Here is a 23303-nt window from a genome sequence, read left to right as displayed (position 1 = left end):
GCAGAAATAAGGAGTATAGAGCAATAAACAACAAAAATGAGAGAAAACAATAAGGAACAAAAAGAAAAGAGAAGAGACAGCAATAAAGAACAGAAAAAGAGACAAAAAAGAACAAGAACAGAAAAAAACAGAAAGAAGCAAAGCAATACGAAAGAGAAAAAAAACAACGAAAATAGGCAAGGACCGAGACCAAGAGAGCTATACAGACCCGACCCAAAAGCCTCGAACGAAAAAAATATAAAACTAGGCCTAAAAGAAAAAAAGATAAACGACACATAGATTAGGCCGAGTAAATGGGCGGGTGGGGAATAAGCCCAACTGAATTACTCTTTACTCCGAGGAAAATATTACTCTAGAGCAACTAACCCACCCAAAGAGCGGAGGCAAAATTTTGATAAAACACACGAGAGGTTTCATTTAAAAGAGGTATTAGATTATCTAATTACCTTTTCATTTGTCTATGTATCCATTCGTCTATATTCTAGTTTTGTATAGAGTGGGTCCATACATAAATATAATACTAACACCAAGATTGCACTTTCTCTTTCTTTCTTTCTTTCTCTCTTATACATTTTTTTCTCTTTCTTTCTATCTCTTTCTCATTCTCTTTCTTTTTCTTTATCTTCCTCTCTCCTCTCTCTCTCTCTCTCACTCACTCACATTCCCACTCACTCACTCACTCACTCACTCACTCACTCACTCACTCACTCACTCACTCACTCACTCACTCACTCACTCCATTTTTTCATTATCGTCTATTCTTACCGCTGCTGTGCCTACCCAAGAATACAAAGAAAGGAATAAAAGAGACGAGGCACGCACCGCCTAGAAAAGAATAATAAGCTGCAGCGACGATAACAAGATTAGGCAATTAACACGCAATGATGATGACCTGACCCCCCCCCCCCCTTTAGCCTCCTTTCTGACTCTCCCTCATCCTTCTCCAGACTCCCCTTACTGACCTTTCCCCCTTCCTCTCCTTCCTGACCCTCCCTCACCCTTCTTCCTGACACCCCTCCTTACCTTCTTTTTAGACCCTTTACCCTCCTTCCCCCTGCTTTGTCTCCTCTTCCTCTCTTCACTGACCTCCCCCCTCTCCTCTTCTTTATTTCCCCTACGCCTTTGCCTCCTTTCCTCTTTCCTTTCCCCTCTTCTCTCCCCTACCCACCTTCTCCTCTTCCCTTGCTTCTTGTCTCCCCTCTCTCCTCCCACCTCCCTTACCCACTCTCTCCCATCCTCTTCCCTCCTCCCCAACCTAACTCCTCCCCTCACCTTCTCTCCTACATCACCCCTCCCCTCTCCCCTACCTACCCACCTACCTCTCTCTCTCCTCTCCCACCCATCCCCAAATTATCCCTCATTGCACCCAGTCTATGACATAATCGCACTCTTCGTCGTAAACGCACAGTGCAAGCAAAATCGTGTGCTTGCTCGCCTGAGTTGGGAGATTGCTTTTTTCTTTCGTGGAGACGGAATGCAAAAAAGGAGAGGCAAAAATGTGCAAACAATAAGTCACAGCGGGGGAGAGGGAGGGAGGGGAGGCAGGGGAGGGAAGGAAGGGGGAGGGAGGGACGGATAACGAGGGAGTGAGGGAGAGTTAAAGAGGAAGGGGAGAAGAGAGAAAGAAAGGGAAGTAGGAACAAGAAAGATGAGAGAGAGAGAGAGAGAACAAGAGAGATGAGAGAGAGAGAGAGAGAGAGAGAGAGAGAGAGAGAGAGAGAGAGAGAGAGAGAGAGAGAGAGAGAGAGAGAGAGAATGATAAAAGAAAGAAAGAAAAAACCCAAAACCAATACACAAAGAGAGAAAAGAAAAACACAAAGACAAAAATCAAAGACAAAGACACCGAGAGCAAGAGAAAGAGCCAAATATCAACAGACAGAGAACACCGACTACATTCCCGCCGCTACAAAGGGCAAATACGCGCCAAGTTCCTCCAGATGTAGCGGCAGACAAACGCTATCTGTGCTGGATCCATAAGAGGGCAGCCAGTCGGACGCTATCTGCAGGCAATATACTATAAACACGCACACAGAAGCACACTCACACATTTAATTACACATGCATGTACGAGCGCTAGCATATGCACATGCAAAAACATGGATATAAATGCACAAAGGAACAAGGATGAGGTGAAGAGAAGAGTAGAGGGAAGTGAAGGATAGGATAGGAGAGGAGAGGGGACAAAGGAGAGAGGGAGAGAACAGGATAGGACTGGATAAACGGAGAGAAAAGAAAGAATAGTACAATAAATAAGAAAAACAGAAAAAAATGACAAAAAAAAATAAACAATCGAGTTAAAAAATATATAAAAAGAGAGAAACAAGCCAAAGGAAACAAAAGAGACACCGCCAACAAAACAACGGCAAAACAAACCACGATAATGGCCCGCCGGCAAACAACACAACGACACACTAATCACCAATTCACAGCGGCCGTTACAGGGGAACGCGCCGAACATTTTGCAACCGTGAAACCAAAAAGAAATTGATTCGACGGGCGGTTAACGACACAAAACGGGAGAAAACAATGGAAACAAAATCAATCATTCTTTTTCCAAACAAACGTTTTTTTTTAGGCTGTTTCCCTGTCGCAAATGGAATTTAAAAAAATAAAGAACGAAACAAACAAGTAAATAAATAAAATAAATACACAAAAACAAAAAATACATAAACATGGATAAATATACATAAAACATACATGAAGCATAGATAAACAGCGGGATATATAAATAAATACATGAAATATCTAACTCTGGGACTTCATAATACTCTAAACAATATAAACATAAAACTAAACTAAAAGGGGACACTAGCAAAACGGATCGGCCAAAAAATAATAAATAAAACATAAAAAAACAAAAAAATAAATAAGAATACATAAAAGTAAAAAAACACAATAAACCAAACACGCCAATAACAATAAACATAAACACTTAAAAGAACAACATACGAGCATCATCATCATCCTGTTACTCCCCTTTCTTCCCGCCTCACCAAATGAACAATGAACAAGTGAACAATGAACAAAGGGGGGAGGGTGGGGGTGATGCGTGCGTGATGGAACAGCCGCCTCGCTCGCCAAGGGGAGGAAATGCCATGACTGGGACAGCCTAAGCAAAGGGCGCGGGGGAGGGGGGTGGGGGAATGGGGGAAGTAGGGAGGGGAGGAGGAAGAATAAGAGGGGGGGAGGAGGGGGGGGGAAGGAAGGGGAAGGGGAGGAGGTGATGATGGAGGAAGAAGAGAAGGAAGTAATAGGAGTAAAAAAAAAAAAGGTGTAGACGAAAGTTCAGAAGCAGGAGGAAGAGGCGGAGGAGGAAAATGAAGCAAGCAATAGAGCAAAAAAAAAAAAAAATAATAATAAAAAAATTAAAAAAAAATCCCACCAAGAAAAAAATATGTATAAATCAAAAACAAACAAACAGAATCAACCCACAACGAACAAACAACAAACAAACAAACAAGCAAAACCACCCACGCCCCCAGAGTCACGGCCGATGTCCTGCAGTGAGGTCAGGAGAGGCAAGAGGAGGCGAGACACATCGCATGAAAACCCAATTCGAGGTTACTTCCCGAAACGTCTGAAGCAAGAAGGGAAATGGAGAGGGAAATAATGGTAATCAAAACGATGATGGCGGAGATAATTGGTGATAATGATATTAATGATGATGGTGATATTAATGATGATAATGATATTAATGATGATAATATTAATAATGATGATATTAATAATGATGATATTAATAATGATGACGATATTATTGATGATATCAATGATGACGATGGAATGGTGGTGGTGATGATTATGATGATGATAGAGCCACATCTATCCATTCTAAAAACAAGATGAGAGGGGAGAGAGAGAAAGACAAGGGGGAGGGAGAGAGAGAGAAAGAAGGGGGAGAGGCAGAGGGTGAAAATGAACTGGGAGAGAGAGAGAGAGAGATGGGAGAGAGGGAGAGAGAAAGACAGAGGGAGAGAGAGAGAGAGAGAGAGAGAAAGACAAGGGGAGAGAGAGAGAGAAAGACAAGGAGAGAGAGAGAGGACGAGAGAGAGAGAGGAGGCAGAGAGGTAATTAGAAAATGAACTGGAGAGAGAGAGAGAGAGAGAGAGAGAGAGAGAGAGAGAGAGAGAGAGAGAGAGAGAGAGAGAGAGAGAGAGAGAGAGAGAGAGAGAGAGAGAGGGGACGAGAGAGAGGGAGAGAGGACGAGAGAGAAGAAGAGAGAGAGAGAGAGAGAGATGAGAGAGAGAGAGAGAGAGAGAGAGAGAGAGAGAGAGAGAGAGGGAGGGAGGGAGAGAGAGGGAGGGAGGAGAGGAGGGAGGAGAGAGAGAGAGAGAGAGAGAGAGAGAGAGAGAGAGAGAGAGAGAGAGAGAGAGAGAGAGAGAGAGAGAGAGAGAGAGAGAGAGTGTGGTGGGGAAAGCGAAGGAGAAAACGGTAAAAATCGGAATTGCAGACAAGTGACACGAAAAAACAAGAGAGAGCAAAAGCAAGGAAAAAAAGAAACGAAATAAAGATAAAAAAAGAAGAAAGGGAAAGAAACAAAGAATGAAAAAAAGGATGAAAACAAGGAAAACAACAAAGAAACGAAAAAAAACAATGGAGAAAAGAAAAAAAACATTTAAAAAACAAAGAAACAAGAACGAAAGAACAAAAGAACGAAAAATAAGAAGAAACAGAACCGCGCGCCATGCAAAACTCGAGAGGTTAGACGATACACATACAGGATCAGTAACCCGTGAGGTGGGCAGAGAGGAGGGTCGGGTGGGGAGCAGGGAGGAGGGGAGGGCAAAGGGTGGGCGGCGGGGGAGGGAAGGGGAAAGGAATTGGAGAGGGGGGGGGGCAAAAGGGTGGGGGAGAGGGGGAAGAGGGGAAAGGGTGGGGGAGCAGGGGGAGAGGGGGGGAGGCAAAAAGAGGGTGGGAGAGAGAGAGGGAAGGGGGAAAAGAGGAGGGGACGGAGGGGGGAGGAAGAGGAGGTGGCCGGTGGGGAAGGGAAGGGGAAAGGGATTGGAGAGGGGGAGGGGGAGAGAGGGAAGGGGAAAGGGATGGAGAGGGGGAGGAAGGCAAAAGGGAGGGAGAGAGGGGAGGGTAGAGAGAAGGGGGAAGGGGAGGGGATAGGGAAGGAAAGGGAAGAGGGAAGAGGGAGAGAGAAGGGGGAAGGGGTTTGGCGAGGAGCGAGAGGAAGGGGAAAAGATTAGGAAGAAAGAGAAAGGAGGAAGCAAAAGGGTGAGGGAAAGAGGGAATATAAAGGACCAAGAAGACTAGAAATGGGTAAGAGTAGAGAAGAAGGGTGTTACGTGAGAGAAGGTGGAGGGAAAGAGGAGAGGGCGCGAGGGGAGGGAGGGAGAGGACAGGGAGAGGGAGGGGAGAGTGGAGGGCAGGGGGGAGGGGAGGGAGGGGAGAGGGGAGAGGGCGGGAGGGAGGTAAGAGGGAAGCATACCCGCGCATGGCAACATGGAGGTCAGAGAGTCTCATGTCCGTGTTGCTTCGTTGTAGATGGGGAGAGAGAGCGAGCGCGCGCCTGTGATGTAAGAGGGAGATGCGAAAGCTCTCTCGCTAAGACTCGCCACTTCCTTGTTTGAGCGTCTTTCATAAATTTTAACAAACAGACGAATTAAAACTTGTTGAAAACTAGTACACGAGAAACCAAGAGAACATCACGCAAAGAACAAAGACAAAAAAAAATCAGAAAACCAAAGTAAAATTGAGAAAAAATAAACAGAAAACGAGAAAACAAGAGAAGAAAAACAAACAAACAAGAAAACAGAAAAAAAAAACAAGAAACCCAGAAAACAAGAAAACAAGAGAGAAAAAAGGACAAACAAACAAACCACCACAAACACACTAAAAAAAGAAGAAAAAACGAGAGGAGCATCCGCCACCCTCCGCCGCGGCATCCAGCCTCGGCGCTGAACGACGACGGTGCTCTCGGCCCGCGGACGAAAACGTCTCCGCGAGATTATGGAGAGCCAAGGTCGGTGGGGAGGGGAGGAGGAGGAGGGAGGAGCAGAGGAGCAGGAGAGAGGGAGGAAATGAAGGAAGGGGGAGGGGAAGGGGGAGGAGAGGAGAAGGAGAAGGAGAAGGGGGAGGGGAGGAGAAGGAGAAGGAGAAGGGGGAGGGGGGTCGACACGGGTGCGCTCGGGCTCGTCTGCGCCTCGCACTGCGCATGCCCAACGCGGTTTATGTCATCAATAACAATCACAATTGTAACAAGCAAGGACTACTAAGACAACAGTAAGTACAAATGACGACTGACACAAGAACCACAACATCACTGTGCACAACCGACAACTACAAAAATAATAACTACTTAAAAATCTTTAACAATAACAATCACTGCTAAAAACTATAACAACAGTAACTGCTAACAAAAACTATAACGACAACAAAGAATGACACAAGAACCACACCATCAATAACTACAACTAAAATACAGCATACACCAACAACAACGGCAGTTACCACAAGACATACACCAATAACTACAACTGAAATACCACACACAACTACAACTACAACGCCACCCACGATAGCAGCACTACACGGGGTAAGTTTATTTGCCGATTATCAACAACAATAAAAAACAACAACACAGGCAGCGCTTGACCTCAGCCAAGACAAGAATATTTCCTACAACAACAACAATGCCTTCGTTCTGTGCTAGACTACCAGCATGATACCGAGTTTGCATACAATAACAATAATATGTAAATAAACAGAAATAAAATACGCCATTTGACTGTCTGTCTATATTTTGTATGTCTCTCTTACTGCCTCTGCAGCTATCTCTCTCTATCTCTGTTTGTTTGTTTTTTCTTTTTAACTCATTCTCTTACCCCCGCCTTTCATTCTTTCCATTTACTCTTCTCCTCCCCCTCTCTCCTTTCCTCCTCCTCCTCCTCCTCCTTCTCCTTTCCCACCCCTCCCCTTCCTCCTCCCTTCCCCCTCTTTCCTCCTCCTCCTTTCCCCTCTTTTCTTCCTCCTCCTTCCTTTCCCCTCTTTCCTCCTCCTCCTCCTCCTCCTCCTCCCCCCACCCCGTCTCCTCACCCCCCTTCTTCCACGTCACCAATTCTTATCAAGACGAACCAAACAGGTAAAGAAAGAAACTGGTGCTCGGGTCAAGTCTCGTGTTCTACTAAACTAGTGTCTACGAGGGACTGTATCGCACCCCTCCCTTTCAATGGACCGGTTGTCCACCCCCCTCCTCTCCTCTCTCCTCTTTTCCCGTCCCCTCTCCTCTCTTCTCTCCTCTACCTCTAATACGACTTTGGTCTGGTCCCGTCTCATGCTACTGCTTATAAACGAAAAAAATATTAATAAGTATTAAGACCCAATAAAAGGCATGAATCTTTCTCTATCGCCCCCTATAGAAAGGGGAAAAAAAGGAAAAAATAAAAATAAAACAATTTATATGTACATGCGCTGGTGACTTTTCCAGGAAATAAATAAAATCGCATCTCACCTAACAACGCAATAATAAAATCATTCTCACCATGAAAAAATAACAATAATAAAAAAAGAGAAAATCATAAATGAAACAGAAGAAACAGAAAAAAGAAGTTGCAATTGTGAAACTTGACTTGAAATCTCTCCTCAAAATAGCAAAAGGCTTATATTGTACACCCAACGAGCCTTCGCAGATTGGGAGGAGGAGGAGCAGGGGGAGGAGGAGGAGGAAAAAGAGGAGGAGGAAGAGGAGAAGAGAAAGAGAAAGGAAGAGGAGAAGAAGGGGGATGAAGTTGAGGTGGAAGGAGAAAAGGAAGAGGAGAAGAGAAAGAGAAAGGAAGAGGAGAAGGGTGATGATGATGAGATGGAAGGAGAAGAGGAAGAGGAAGAATAACAAGAACAAGAAGAAGCAAAAGAAGGAGGAGGAGGGGGTGACTGACTGGGTAACTAACGACGAGTCTTGGCACTGTATTTAATTCCTTATCTTGTGAAGACTCTGGCAATCAGGGGCGGATAAGTGGGTAGGCTCATGAGGGATGGGAGGAGGGAGGGAGGGAGGGAGGGGAGGAAGAGATAGCAGATAGGGAAGAGGAAGGAAGGATGGATAGGAGGAAGGGAAGGAAAGACAGGGAGGACATGAGAGGAGGGAAGAGGGAGAAGATGTGAAAGAGGGGAGAGGAGGAGGTAAAGAGGGAAAGGAGGGGAGGAAGAGAGGGAGGGAAGGAAGGGACGGGGAAGAAGGAAGGAAAGACAAAGAAAGAAGATAAGAGGAAGGAAGGAAAGAGGGGGGGTGAGGAGGGAAGGGAAAGGGGGAATGGGTGGGAAAAGGTGGACGAGAGGAGTTAAGGAGGAGGACAGAAAGTAAGGAGAGAGGATGTGAGGTGAGGGGGGAGAGGGAAGAGAGGGGGAGGGGAGAGGAGGAGAGGGGGAGGGGGAGGATAGAGCATAGAGATAGGGAGTTTATAAAAATACCTGCACATGTATCAACGCGTGCACACAAACCCAAACACGCACACAAACACAATGACGCACACAAAGAGGTTGAGGAAGACGGGAGGGGGGAAGAGGAGGGGAGGGAAGAGGAAAGGAGAGAGGAAAGGGAGAGGGAGAGGGACGGGAGGCAGGGAAAGAGGGAGGGCGAGGGGAGGGATGAGGGGGGAGTGAGGGATGGGGGGAGGGATACATACATACATATATATATATATATATATATATATATATATATATATATATATATATATATATATATATATATATATATATATATAGAGAGAGAGAGAGAGAGAGAGAGAGAGAGATAGAGAGAGAGATAGAGAGAGAGAGAGAGAGAGAGAGAGAGAGAGAGAGAGATAGAGAGATAGAGAGATAGAGAGATAGAGAGATAGAGAGATAGAGAGATAGATAGAGAGATAGAGAGATAGATAGATAGATAGATAGATAGATAGATAGATATAGATAGATCTATATCAAGAGAAAAGAAAGAGAAAAAGAAAGACGGAAGAGAAGAGAGCCAGAGACAAAGAGCAAGAACGTGAAAAAAAACGAAAGAAAGGTAAGAGAAAAGAACGAGAAAAAGAAAAGATGGAAGGAGAAGAGAGAGAACCTGATAGAAAGAGAAAGAGCAAAAAAGAAAGAAAAAAGACAAGAGAAAAGAACGAGAAAAAGAAAGACGGAATGAGAGAAGAGAGAGAACCAGAGAGAAAGAGAAAGAGCGAGAACGTGCCATTCCGTCCGGGCTCCGCAGCTTTCTCTCTCTCTCCCTATCTTTTAACATTTACAAACCCACGTGGCAACAGGCCCTTATCTTAAGACATCTCCTAAGGCCGTTTCTATCTTCGGGACACGGAGGACTGTCGACCTTAAAGACACGTGGAGGCTGGGATCACTGTATTGCCACCGCGAGATGACATTTTCTTTCTTTTTTTCCCTCTCTCTCCCTCTCTCTCTTTTTCCCGTCTCTATTTCCAGAGTTTCTCTTTCCATTTTCTCTCTTCATTTATTTATCTGTGTTCCCTCTCCCCTTCTCTCTTCTTCTCTCTCTCTTTCTAGTCTTCTTCACAAGTACAAACAAAACTGTGCCTTAGAAATCGCGTCAAGCAGTGTGCCAAGACACGTGACTGCCCAATGCAAGGAGGTGGAAGGGGGGGGGAGGGGAGGAGAGTTAAGTGAGGGGGCAATATACTCTCGTGCACAACAACAGGCGATCAGATCAACCACACACGGACGCACCCAACACAAACACATACATACACACATATACACATACATACACATACACATACACACACACACACACGCACACACACACACACACATCAGCCTTTAGCTTCCTCGCTGTCAGGGCGAGAGGAACTTCAAAATCAACGTCACTCTCTCCCTTATCAGCTCCCTTGCACGTGCTTTCCCCTCGCCCTATTGCTAACCTAACCCCCTTTATCTGAATCTCCCTCCCTTCTCCTCTCCCTTCTCCTGTCCTGTCCTCTCCTCTTCCTTCTCCTGTCCTGTCCTCTCCTCTTCCTTCTCCTGTCCTTTCCTCTCCTCTCCCTTCTCCTGTCCTGTCCTCTCCTCTCTTCTCCCTTCTCCTGTCCTCTCCTCTCCTCTCCCTTCTCCTGTCCTGTCCTCTCCTCTCCCTTCTCCTGCCCTTTCCTCTTCTCTCCCTTCTCCTGTCCTCTCCCTTCTCCTGTCCTCTCCTCTCTTCTCCCTTCTCCTGTCCTGTCCTCTCTTCTCCCTTCTCCTGTCCTCTCCTCTCCTCTCCCTTCTCCTGTCCTCTCCTCTCCTCTCCCTTCTCCTGTCCTCTCCTCTCCTCTCCCTTCTCCTGTCCTCTCCCTTCTCCTGTCCTCTCCTCTCCTCTCCCTTCTCCTGTCCTGCCCCTCTCCTCTCCCTTCTCTCCTCTCCTTCTCCTCTCCCCTTCTCCTGTCCTCTCCTCTCCTCTCCCTCCTCCTCTCCTCTCCCTTCTCCTGTCCTCTCCTCTCCCTTCTCCTGTCCTCTCCTCTCCTCTCCCTTCTCCTGTCCTCTCCTCTCCCTTCTCCTGTCCTCTCCTCTCCTCTCCTCTCCCTTCTCCTGTCCTCTCCTCTCCTCTCCCTTCTCCTGTCCTCTCCTTTCCTCTCCCTTCTCCAGTCCTTTCCTCTCCTCTCCCTCTCCTCCCTTTCCTTTCCTCTCCTCTCCTCCCCTCCTGCCCTCTACCCTTCCCCTCTCCCCTCTACCCTACCCCCGTCCCCTTTATATCCCACTCACATTCCTCCTTCCCTCTCCTGAACTCCCTTCCCCCTATCCTCCCACCCCTCCCCTTCCCTTTCCATCGTTTCCTTTCTTTCCTTTTCTCTTCCACTTCTTTTGCCTCCTCTATCTCTTCATCTTCCCTTTCTCTTCCCCTCCTGTTCCCTCTTCTCTTCCCTTCCTTTTAACCTCCTCTCTCCTCTCTCCCCTCCACTCCCATTCCTTTCCCCTTCTCTCTGTCTCCCCCTTCCCTATCTCTCCCCTTCCTCCTACCTTCCACCCTCCACCCTCCACCCTCCACCCTCCTCTCTCCCCTCTCCCCTCCCCTCCTATCTCCTAAAAATCCGAAACGACAACTTTCACGGGATGACAACATGATCCATGTAGGGGAAGGGGGGGGGGCTGAGGGAGGGGAGGGGGACACGATAAGAAACAGGAGGAAGGGGAGAGGGAGGGGGTGAGGGAAGGGGAAGGGGATATGATAAGGAACAGGGGGAAGGGGAGAGGGAGGGAGGGAGAGAGAGAGATTAGAAGTACAGCACAGCGAGAGAGGGGTGAGTCAGGGGTAAGGACGAGGAAAAGAGATAGGGAGAAAGGGGCACGGGAAGAGGGCATGAGGGGAGGGGACAAGGGAAAGGGGAGGGGCAAACGACAGGTGAAGAGATTGGGGGGGGGGGGGGGGACAGGAGAAGAGAGCTGTGGAAAGGGAGGAAAGGGGTAGATGAAGAGAACAGGGAGAAGAGAGCAGAGAAAAAGGGAGATAAAGAGAGACTGCAACGAAACAGGGAGAATAGGACACAGAAAGAAAGCGATTAGGGAGGACAGATGACGAGAGAGTGAGCAGAGGATTCGAGAAAAAGGGAGATTTTGGGGAGACAGATGACGACAAAGGGAGAACAGAGAAAAGGGGAGATTTGGGGGGAGAGATGGAGAAACAGGGAGAAGAGAACAGAGATAAAAGGGAGGTAAACGGAGTAGGTAACGAAACAGGGAGAACATAACAGAGGAAATGGCAGGTAAAGCGCAGACAGATGACAGACACAACAACACAGGGCACAAAGTACAGGGAAAATGGAGTGGGGAGGGGAGGGGAAATGAGGGAAGGGGGAGGGGGTCATATCGGGGTGGGGAGTAGGGGGAGGGGAGGAGTCAGAGTGGGGGGAGGGGGGGAATAAGAGTGGGGTGGATGGGGAGAAGGAGGAGGGGGGAAGGAGTCAGAGTGGGGGGAAGGGGGGAGATCTCATGACAACACCGCACCTATCTGGCCGCGGTCGAGAGGGGGCACCGCGAGGTATTTTCGGGCTGTACCTGCTGGGGGCGCTGCTGGTGAACGTCGGGCGCTGTTGTTGCGGCGGTGCTGGGGCCTCCGACCGCCTTCGCTTGCGTTGTTTTATATCAAGAGTGCAATTGCAGTGGACTACAATATCAAAGACTGCCCCGCTACTAAGAATCTACATACCCAAACCAGGACTAACCATTATAGCAATACTAGCTAGTCTTAACAACTAGTACGAACAACACCAACAATAGCAACACAAAGCCACAATACATAAAATACCTAAAACAACAATGACAACACCACTAGAAAAATAACATCAACACAACATACCAAACACATCACAAAAACAACAAAACCACCAAAAATAAACATCACACCATACCAAACACGTAACAAAAACAACAATACCATCACTGAAATATAAAAAATATCATCAACACACCATACCAAACACATCGCATAAACCACAATAACACCAACAGAAAAAAAACACCAACGCACCATACCAAACACCAAAATAACACGAGACACTCGCTACTCCTAATTATAGAGTTCGCAAATGGAAAAAGGCAGAGAGGGGGCGGGGGATAGGGGATAGGGGAGGGGGGGAGGGGGCAGGCATGAGCTCACAGACAAAGCACGACGGTCGGTGGCAAACAGGATACGGAATCTCAAATTAACCGCCTATCGCCTCGGAAGCCATTTATGCTGCACTCGAGCGGATTTTACCTTTCCACTTTTATATATTTTGTTTCTATCTGTACATGTGTGTATCTGTTTATGCATCTCTCTGTATATCTATACACCTGTGTATGTGTATGCGTTTATTTGTGAATGTATGTGTAAGCGTCTCTCTGTATATCTATCTATCTGTGCATGTATCTATGCATGCATCTCTCTCTACACCTATATCTATTGATATATCTATTTATCTGTTGATAGCTCTAGCCTTCTTTTATATGTTTACATATCTATTATCTATCTCTCTACCTACCTATTAATTTATTTATTTCTCATTATTATAATCACTATCATCATCATCATCATTTATTTCGAAGGAGGAATGGGGGTTTCCGAGTTAGAGAAAAAAAAACGCCCACAGTAACATTCACGACATAGTAATCTTGAGAAAAATCCATGTTTTCAATCTATTTTAAGACTTGCATGTCCGTCTTGTTTTTAACCCGCTCATTCAACCACCACAGAGGACACGGTTTCAGTACATGCACAAGTGTCCATTTAAACAACCGGGCAAATGCCCTCCCGGCAGATGTCCAAGCAAGCAGCTGGAGGGTTAGAACGGTGGGTGAAAAAGGGGGGAGGGAGGGAGGGAATAGAAGGCAGAGAGGGGGGGAGAGCAAAGACTTCGCTTCAACTCAATGGAGAGAAAAAAAAAACACTTACAAAAAATACCATCAGACAACTGAGGCTACAAAATGGAAACTGAAAACTTCTTTATGAAATACTAAAAAGCTTGGTAGGAATCAAGAGTTACCTTGTGTAGTGGTATTCATCTCAAACGTGTGGAGGGACAGCTTAGCTTGTGCGTACCTGCAACACAAGAGGAGTTACGCTGTTTAAACACTCCCAGGACATCGGTGTGAATGGGTGTAGATATACAGCACTCTATCAACGTTCATTTTCACTACGGTACACTTTTCTCTCTCTCTCCTCGGCCCTTTCGACTCGAAATATATATCATTCATCTACTGTTTATCTCACACACACCGTGGGTCCTGGCGATGAAAATCAATCTCGCTACACACGATTCACATCACAAAACATCCTCTTGGGCACATCACTCGGTCGCCAGCGCCTTCACACTGCCTGCCAATCTCTTCGCAATTCGCAAAAATCCCATCCATTACCCTTCTCGAGAGCAATTTCAGAAGAGAGAGACACACTCAACGCGTCTGGCGGTGGCCATTCCTCGGCAGCGCACACGACCAGCACCTCGCACCAAGCAAGAACAGCTGATCGCGGTCCCAGCTGTTCTGCTCGGTCACCTCGCCTCGAGTTGCCAACGCTGGGTATTTTCCGCGGGAGGTTGCCAGTTCGGATATTTCCCCCCCTCCCCACCTCTCTCTCTCTCCTCCCATCTCCCCTTCCCTTCCCTCCTCCCCCTCCCTCCTGCTCACCCCTCTCCTTTCCCCCTCCCTTCCCCTCCCTCTCCCTGTCCTCCGCCTCCCTCCCCTTTCCTCCACCTTCCACATGCTCCGCCCTCTCCCTTCCTCCATCCCTCTCTCTCTACTTCCCCCCCCCCTCCTCCTTCCTCCACCCGCCCCATCCTTCCTACCTACCTACCAACCTACCTCCCTCCTCCTCCTCCTCCCCGCCCCACCATCGCCCCGTACCCATCCTTCCGACGTCCCCCTGAGCTGGACGAAGGAAGGGATCTGCTTACAGTCTAACTTCCGACGGCAGCTCGCCACGGTTGTTTGCAAGACCTCGCCACAGCAGCAGGTGCGGCAGGAAAAGGCACATTGCAACAGAAACTTCCTCGCAGCGTTGCAGAATCGGACGAGGAATGCTAAGAGGATGCAACGAGATGCAACGCGGGGCAACTGCGCTTACTGGCACGGAGGCGGGGCGACATTAAGCAGCGTTAGAGAGTTTTGTGAGCGGGCGATTTTGAGAGCGAGTGAGTGTTCGCGAGTGAAAGAGATAGATAGATAGATTGTCTGAGAGTGAGGGAGAGTGATATAGATTGTGAGAGTGAGAGTGAGATAGATAGATAGATAGATAGATTGTGTGTGAGTGAGAGAGAGAGAGAGTGTGAAACAGAGAGAGAGAGAGAGTGTGTGAAACAGAAAGAGAAAGAGAGAGGGAGAGGGAGAGGGAGAGGGAGAGAGAGAGAGGGAGAGGAGAGGGGGAGAGAGAGGGAGAGAGAGAAAGAGGGAGAGACAGAGACAGAGAGAGCGAGAGAGAGAGAAAGAGAGAGAATGAGAGAGAGAGGGGGAGGGGGGAGGGAGAGGGAGGGAGGGAGAGGGAGGGAGGGAGGGGAGAGAGAGAGAGAGAGAGAGAGAGAGAGAGAGAGAGAGAGAGAGAGAGAGAGAGAGAGAGAGAGAGAGAGAGAGAGAGAGAGAGAGAGAGAGATAGAGAGAGGAAGGGAGAGAGAGAGGAAGGGAGAAAGGGAGAGAGAGAGAGAGAGAGAGAGAGAGAGAGAGAGAGAGAGAGAGAGAGAGAGAGAGAGAGAGAGAGAGAGAGAGGGAGGGAGGGGAGAGAGAGGGAGAGGGAGGGAGGGGAGAGAGGGAGAGAGAGAGAGGGAGAGAGAGAGGGAGAGAGAGGGAGAGAGAGAGAGAGAGGGAGGGAGAGAGAGAGGGAGAGAGAGAGGGAGAGGAGGGAGAGAGAGAGAGAGAGAGAGAGAGAGAGAGAGAGAGAGAGAGAGAGAGAGAGAGAGAGAGAGAGAGAGAGAGAGAGAGAGAGAGAGAGAGAGAGAAAGGGGAGAAAACAAAGGAAAAGATAAGGAAAACTGGAGATGAGAAGAGATACCGAGTGACGAGACGAGGAGAGAGAAAAGAACGATGATAGAAGATAAAGAGGAAAGAACCCAAGAGATAAGACAAAAGCAAACAAGAAAAAAATAGAAGCGAAGACAGGAGAAGAGATGAGAAAAGAAGAGAAGAGAATGGAGAAGAGAAGAGAAAACAGACATGTGAACAGGAAAGTAAATAAAAGAAAACAGAAACAAAGGGAAGAGAAGAGAGTAGAGCAAGCCGCCCTGCCCGCCCGACTTCCACCCGCGCCCAAGGCAAGGCGGGCGGGCGGCCGGGCGGCCAGGGAGCATAATGACAAATTTCCTGTCTTGAGATCTCGCACTCCCCCCCCCCCCCCCCCCACCGACTGCGAGTGGACATGGTGGGGCTGGGTCAAAGGTCAAAACACCTGATGTCGAGAAAAGGGAAGAGATATAAGGCGTAAGAAAATAGGAGAGTGGGAAGAGGGAGAGAGAAAGGGGAGAAGGGAGATAGGGTGGGAGAGGAAGAGAAGGAAGGAGGAAAGGGGGAAGGGAAAATGGAGCTCGGGAGATAGGGAGGAGAGGGTGGGAGGGAGGGGAGAGAGAGAAGAAAGAGAGAGAGAAAGAGAAGAGAAAGAGAAAGAGAAAGAGAAAGAGAAAGAGAGAGAGAGAGAGAGAGAGAGAGAGAGAGAGAGAGAGAGAGAGAGAGAGAGAGAGAGAGAGAGAGAGAGAGAGAGAGAGAGAGAAAGGAGAACGAGAAAGAGCGATACAGAGAGGAAAAGAGAAATAATAAGAAAAAAAAAAAAGAAAGAGCAAGAGAGAAATACATACAGGCAGACAAGAGACGAAAACAAGAGAACCTAAAAGCATAAGAGAAGAAGAAGACGAAGAGAACGGGAATGGAGGCAGAAGAAAAACACTTCGAAATTAAGAAATAACAACATCAATCTGAACCTCGAGTTGGGCCAACGCATGAAAGCAAAATTTTAACTCGCCAGCGAGGATTTGTTTGTCTGTGAGGTGGGGGGGGGGGGGTGTAGGATAGGAGGATAGGGGAAGGTGAAGCGAAGAAGAGAGATGAAGGGAAGCGAAGAAGAGGGATGAAGGAGCAGAGAGAGGAGGAATGGAGGAGAGAGAGAAGGAATAGAGGGTAACAGAGGGAGAGAAAGAAGGAAGGAAAAAGAAGAAATAAGGGAAGGTGAGGAACAAGGGAGTATAGACGGAGAAGCGAAGAAGGAAGAGTAGTAAATGAGAAAAGGAGGAAAGAGGGCAAGAGAGAAGGAAAATGATAAAAGAAATAAGGATAAGAGGGTGAGAAAGAAGGGGGGAAAGGAAGAACTGAAGAAGAGAGAGAGGGAATAGGAGAAAAGAGGGTGAGGGAGAAGGAAAGAAGGATAAAAGAGGGAAGGAAAGGAAGAAATCAAGGAGAGAGGGGAGAGGAGAAAAGCGGGCGAGGGAAGAGGAAAGGAGGATAAAAGAGGGAAAACGAGCGAGGGAGAGAAATAAAGGATGATAAAGGAAGAAGGAAAGGAGGGTGAAGAAGGAAGGAGGATAAAAAGAAGAAAGAGGGAGGAAGAAAAGGAAAAAGAAGCTGAATGAGAGAAGAGGGCAGCAAATGGAGGGAGTGAGAAGGAAGGAGAGCAAAGAAAAGGAGATAAAGGGGGTAAAAAGCGGAACGAGAGAAGGAGAGACGGGCGAATAAAAGAGCTGGAAAGAAAACTGAAGAAAAGGGAGAAGACGAGGGGAGATGAGCAAAAGAGAGCAAAGGAGAGAGGAAGATGAGAAGAGAAGGATAAAGAAAAGGGAGGTTAAAAGAGGGGAGAGAAACGGAAAGGAGAAGGGAGAAGGGAAAAAGCTGCAGAAGAAGAAGAGAGAAGAGTGAAAGAAGAGAAAGAGAGCAAAGAAAAGGGGAAGAATAAAAGGAGAGAAGGCCAAAGGAGCGCCAAAAGCGGGAAGTGGACGAAGGAAGGAGAGAGAAGGGGGATAAAGAGAAGGGAAACACGATAAAAGAGAGCGAAAGGGAGGAGGGAAAGGAGGAAGAAGAGAAATGGAGACGAAGGGCGAAGGGTAAAGAGAGAAGGAGAAATCGAGGAGGGAGGGAGGGAGGGAGAAGGACGGATGAAAGCGCCAGAAAAGGAATAACGAATGGGGAATGCAAGCAGAAAGAGAGGATGAGGGCAAAAAAGAGCAGAATAAGAGTAAATATAATGGAAAAAAGTGAGAAGGTGACTGGGGAAAAGGTGGGCAAAGAAGACGAGAAGAAAGGAATAAAAGGAGAGAGAGAAAAGAGATGTAACGTGGTTCACGAAGAAAAGAGAAAGCATGAGAATCAAAGAGAGAAAACAAAGTGGGAAAGAAAGAGGTATAGAAAGGGGGAGAAGTATAACCGAAGAGGGCAAAGAAGGAAAGGGGAAGGAAGAAAGTACATGAGAGGGGAAGAAAAGAAGGGACAAAAGAAACATTACAAAAAAGGAAAACGAACTGCATGATAATAAAGAAAAGGAGAGGAGATAAAATATATAAATATATGACATGAAGAAAACCGAAAAGAATGGAAATAAACATATGGTCATCGGTAAGAAGCAATAAAAAGGAGAGAGAAAAACAAATAAAGAAAAGAACGAAGAAAAAGGAAAATGAAAAAAAGGAAGAAAGAAGAAGAAGAAGAAAAAACAAGACAGGAAAGAATAGAGGACAAGAAGAAGACGACGACGAAGAAGGAAACGAGAGAGAGAAAAGGATCGAAGCTCCTTTGATTACTCCCAGCCTGATTGATAGGCCTATCTATCTCCCCTTTATCGCCAGCGTGGCCAGGGCGCCGGGGAGATTCCCGAGAAGAGGAAATTGACTGCGGTCGACTCGTCCTCTTGGTCTTCCACGCTCTTCCTTTGTCTTTCGGTCTTACTTTTCTCTTGTCTTTTGGGTCTTACTTTGTGTTTTGGTCTTTCTTTTCTCTTGTCTTTTGGTCTTACTCTTCACGTGTTTTTGGTCTTACTTTGTCTCTTTGGTCTTCCTCTTACTCTTGTCTTTTTGGTCTTACTTTGTTTTTCATTTTTTTACTTTCTTGTTTTTAGTCTAAATGGTCTTACTTTTCTTTTTTGTTTTTTTTACTATTTTTTCTTTGTCTAAGTTTTTATTGTCTTAATTTTCTTTCGTATTCTACTTTTTATATTTTTTTCTTTCTAGCTTTTTGGTCGTCAATTATTTCCCTTGAAGTCATTTTTTCTTTTTTTGTCTTATATTTTATATTTCTTGTCTTTATTTTGTCTTACTTTTTTCTTTTAGCTATTTTGGTCATTTACTTCTTTTAGAGGGAGGGTCTTTTTGCTTTTTTCCAAGTCTTTCTTTCTTTTTGTTTTGTTTTCATCTTTTACTCTTTTTGTGTTATCTTTTTGTATCTTTATTTGTTGTCTGTGTTTTGGTTCCGTGTTCCGACCGATAGTGCATCTAATCCCATAATATGGAACAACTGGCAACTCAAATCTGGAACTTGACATACTTCGATTCGTTATCTCATAAAAATAATCTTATGGCCTAACACTTTATAACTATACTTGTGTATGTTTGGATATCACCTTTCATTGAAATCTAAAACCGCCAATAAAAAAAATACAGCTTTTATTTCAATTTCTTTTTTTTACGAGACATGGCGAATCGGACTACTCTACATGAGTTACCATTTTTTATTTCCAAAGATGCAGTATAGTTGCTCTGTATTTTCCTCTCTTTCTCTTTCTTCTTCCCTCCTCATTATCTGATTCTGAATCTCGCTCTTTGCCTCTCTGTCTGCCTGTCTGCCTGTCTGTCTGTCTGTCGGCCTGTCTTACTCTCCCCTTCTTCATTTCATATCGACCAGAACTCCAAATGAAGAACTAATATCCATTCGAAATTAGCAAACACGCGTACAGATCAATGCAATAAATAAACGAATACGTAAACAGAAGAATTTAGCAAGGCAATAAACAAACAAACGAAGCGTCTAATAATCAAAAATATGCAAATGAGTTACACATTCACCCCACCCCACCCAACCCACATACCCCCTACCCTTGCCCACCCCACCTAACCTTACCCCTACCTCCACCCCAACCCTCATCCACATACCCCCTACCCCGTCCCCTACCATCCCTTACCCAACCCACCAAACTCCGTCTTTTATCCTCACACTCACCCTCCTTCTCCCCCCCCAACCCACCCTACCCCTACACTTACCACCACCCCCAGCCCACCTACCCCACCCCCACCCCCACCACCACCCCAACCCATCCACCCCTACCACCACCCCAACCCATCCACTCCTACCACCACCCCAACCCATCCACCCCTACCACCACCCCAACCCATCCACCCCAACCCACCCACCCCTACCACCACCCCACCCAACCCCACCCACCTCTCTCTCTCAACTCCCCCACACCCACATACCTCCCCCCTCCCCCCTCCCCCCTGATCAGCTGAACGTCGCACCTCGCGCTGACCTCGCCTAACCTTTCGTCACTATTATTAGCTGTAAGATCGCACTTGCTTGACAACAATTACGTGTGCATTCCAATCTGCTTTCGGGATACCCAAAAGCAGTGCGGGTTTTATCATAATCTGATTATTCGTCTGATCTCTTGCTGCTTACTTGTTCATCTTTTGTCTTTCTTTTTTGGATTTCTGTGTGTCTGCCTGTGTCTGTGTCCCTGTGTCTGTCTGTCTTCTTTCATTTCCTTTGCCTCTCTGTCTCTTTGTCCAAATCTTAATCATTTATTATTTACTTTGTAAATTATCTAATTATAAATGCTTTTTTTTTCATTCAAACTGTCCATCCCTCTTCTCTTCTTCCTCGTATCACATCTCGGAAGAAAAACAACCGAAGAAAAAGATTACCGCATAAGATAAGTATCACCCTAATAATAATAAAAAAAAAAAAAACGAAAAAAATCACCAGAAAAAAACGAAAACAAAAAAGGCTAAAACTTCATAAATAAACAAATAATAAAAAAGGAGAAAAGAAAAGGAATAAAAAGAAAAAGGGTGACAGAAGAAGAAGAATACGAAGAAGAAGGAAATCGGCGGCCCGCTTCGGCCCTTCGGAGCAAGGCCTTGAGTCCGCCTTCCCGAGCGAGACATCCGAACGCTCTCGCAGGTCGCAACTGGCAGGCGGTGGCTCTTGCATCCCCGCGTTCTTCCCTCCTCTCCCTGTCTCCCTTCCTTCCTCTCTTCCTTCTTCCTATTCTCTGGTCTCTTCTGATTTTCCCATTTTTATTTTCTCTAGTCTTATTGCCTTCTATGCTTGGCGTCTTCTCCTCCGCAATCTTTGCTTTCCTATCTCTCTCCTACACTTCTTTCTCTTCCCTGACTCCCATACTACTCCTGTTCTTCTTCATCCTTCTATCCTATCCCTCCTCTTCTTAATCCTTTCCTCACATTTCCCTTCTTCCACCCATCTCCTCTAGTTCATCCATTTCCACTTCTATTCTTTCCCACCCTTACCATTCTTCCTCCTCGCTCCTCCTCCTTCCTTCCACAACAGCCAGCATCCTTCCCTCCTCCCTCTCCCCATCCTCCTCCCCCTTCCCTTCCTTCTCTTCTTCCTCCTCCCTTTTCCTTACCCTCCCCCTCTCCCTACTCCTCATACTCCTAAATCTCCCCATCCCCTCCCTCTCTCTTCTCCTCCTCCTTCCCCTTCCCTTCCTTCTTCTCTTCCTCCTCCCCCTTTCCTTCCTTCTCCTCTTCTTCCTCCCCCTTCCTTCCCTTCCCCCTCTCCTTCTTCTTCTTCTTCCTCTTCCTCCTCTTCCCCCTCTCCTTCCTCCTCCTCCTCCCCTCTCCCCACTCCTTCCTCTGCCCTTGGTACCTGCCTCCCTCTCCGATCTGATCCGTCAGCGTGTCCATCAGCGAGCGCGGACCCAATGCTAAACACAAGGACGGTGCTTATGTAGCTCTGTTGGCCGGCTCCTCCTGTTCTGGGAAATGGTAACGGTGGAAAAGGGGGATAACCATGGATAGGGGTTAAGGAAAGGGGGGAGGGGAGAAAACGGATAAGTAAGAATTTAGGAGCGGGGAAAGAAATAAGAAACGTGGTTTGGCAGACGAGAAGAAAATGAAGAAGAAAAAAGTTTGGCAACGGGGAAGAAATCACAGTTTGGCAAAGGGGAAGAAATATGAAACATGGTCTGACAAAGGGGAAGTAATGGGAATATAGTTTGGCAAACGGGAAAGGGGGGAAAGAGGGGAAAGGGGGGAGAAGATGGGATGGAAATAATTTGGCAAAGGGGGTAGGGGAGCAATGGGGAAAAAGTGTTTGGCAAAGGAGGGAAGGGATGGGGAAAATGTTTGGCAAAGGGGCATAAAGATAGGGGAATAGGTGGGAATGCAAGACAGATTTGGCAAAGAGCAATGGGGGTGAGAAAATGGCAGATAATCTAGTTATGGGGAAACGGGGAAGCAGAGAAGTGAGAAGGAGAAAGAAGGGGAAGGGAGGAGGAGACCAAGCAAGAGAGTCGGATGAGAGGAGGAACAAAGAATGGAGATAGAAGAAACAAATGAAAGAAAAGGAAGAGGAAAGGGGAAAAGAGAAATAAAGAAGGCGGGAAGAGAGAAAAGAACGACTGGCGAGGGAAAAGAGAAGCGATCTGAGCGAAGGGGAGAAAAGACAACGAAGAAGAGAAGAAAAGAGGACGAGAGACGGAGGAAAACAGAAAGACGGGAAGAAAGCAACAGGACGATGGTTAAGGGGAAATGCAAACTAAGGGGAGAGAGGAAGAGAGTCAGAGAAGGGCGGGAAGTGTGGTTGAAATATGACGTCACGCCAGTGTTTACATTTTTGAAGACGGTCGCCCGACACTTGTTTCATCTCAACAAAAATGAGGTAGACTTGGAAATAAAAATAAAAGTACTTTAAAAAATTAATAAATAAAAACAAAAATATCATATAATGTTCGACGTCCTTCGGTTCCAATTGCGAACCTTGTGATTTGTGAAATTATCTCTCGTCTTTGGCTTTGTCTGTCTCCGTCTCTCCATCTTTCAAAGTCACCCTGATCGCTTCCGTTTGTAAGTTGGTTTGTCCTTCCTCCGACAATAATTTTTTTTTTTTCGATTTCAGTCGCCACAGACGTGTTCTAAAAATATCGATCCTCTGTTTCCACAAGAAATCTTCTCTACGAATCCGGGTTATGCGTTTTTTCATATACATTTCATCAGAGGCTAAACTATTTTCTCTTCGCCAATCTTCTTCGTTTTCATAATTTTCTTCCCTTTCATATTCATTTTCCTAGCAATAAATCACTATCATCTTCATAACCATCATCACTATAACGAATATGATTAACACTACACCATCACCATCATCACTATAACGATTATGATTAATAATAACATTATCCCCACCCTCATTCCCATCTTCGTAATTATCATCATGATCACCACAACAACTTTGCAACAAAGAGCAAAGATGCAGCATCAGACGTACCAACGTCACGTGCACGCTGGTTGACCACGACGTCGCAAAACATGATAGGAACAGGCTAACTTACGTGAAACCAAGGATGCATGAGTTCTCTTTTCATCAAATAAGATGGAAAACAATCGAAGGAGAACAAAAGAGAAAGGAAAGACGAGGAATTAATTTTTGAATCTACTTATGGTCCATGTCTGTCTCTGGCTCTGTCTCTTCTCTCTCTCTCTCTCCCTTTCTCACCACCATTTACAATCAATGGCAACCAAATAGCAATAAATAACAACCAAAATAGGCAAGACACCTAAACGAACAACCGGTAACCCACAACCAGCAACCCAAGGTCATGAACCATCCAGCCATCTCGCTCCCTCTCCCTCCACTGTTTATAAACAACCCTAAACGGACATATAAACTACCCAACGACTCACTAACACGAAGCATCTATCTAAGAACAACGGCAACCATCT

At 46.3% G+C, this 23303-nt stretch overlaps 1 protein-coding gene across 7 annotated transcripts in view; it reads right to left on the bottom strand.

The window, feature by feature from the left end:
* atos (atos homolog atossa) overlaps positions 1 to 23303 on the bottom strand; it is a 135273-nt gene that overhangs the window by 30204 nt on the left and 81766 nt on the right. Inside the window, exons 1-2 of one of the 7 annotated variants that reach the window (XM_070141874.1) lie at positions 13804 to 13926; positions 13431 to 13486 (exon numbers count right to left, since the gene is read on the bottom strand). The exons of 2 other annotated variants lie outside the window; for them this stretch is intronic. The gene's annotated coding sequence lies outside the window, so the exon portion shown is untranslated. 4 more of the 7 variants (XM_070141871.1, XM_070141872.1, XM_070141875.1 and 1 more) reach the window with 4 other exon arrangements.

The sequence above is a fragment of the Penaeus vannamei genome, chromosome 28, assembly GCF_042767895.1.
Source record: "Penaeus vannamei isolate JL-2024 chromosome 28, ASM4276789v1, whole genome shotgun sequence".
In the NCBI taxonomy this organism is placed as follows: Eukaryota; Metazoa; Arthropoda; class Malacostraca; order Decapoda; family Penaeidae; genus Penaeus; species Penaeus vannamei.
The sequence above is the reverse complement of the archived record's forward strand: the minus strand, read 5'-3'. Positions and strand labels throughout refer to the sequence as shown.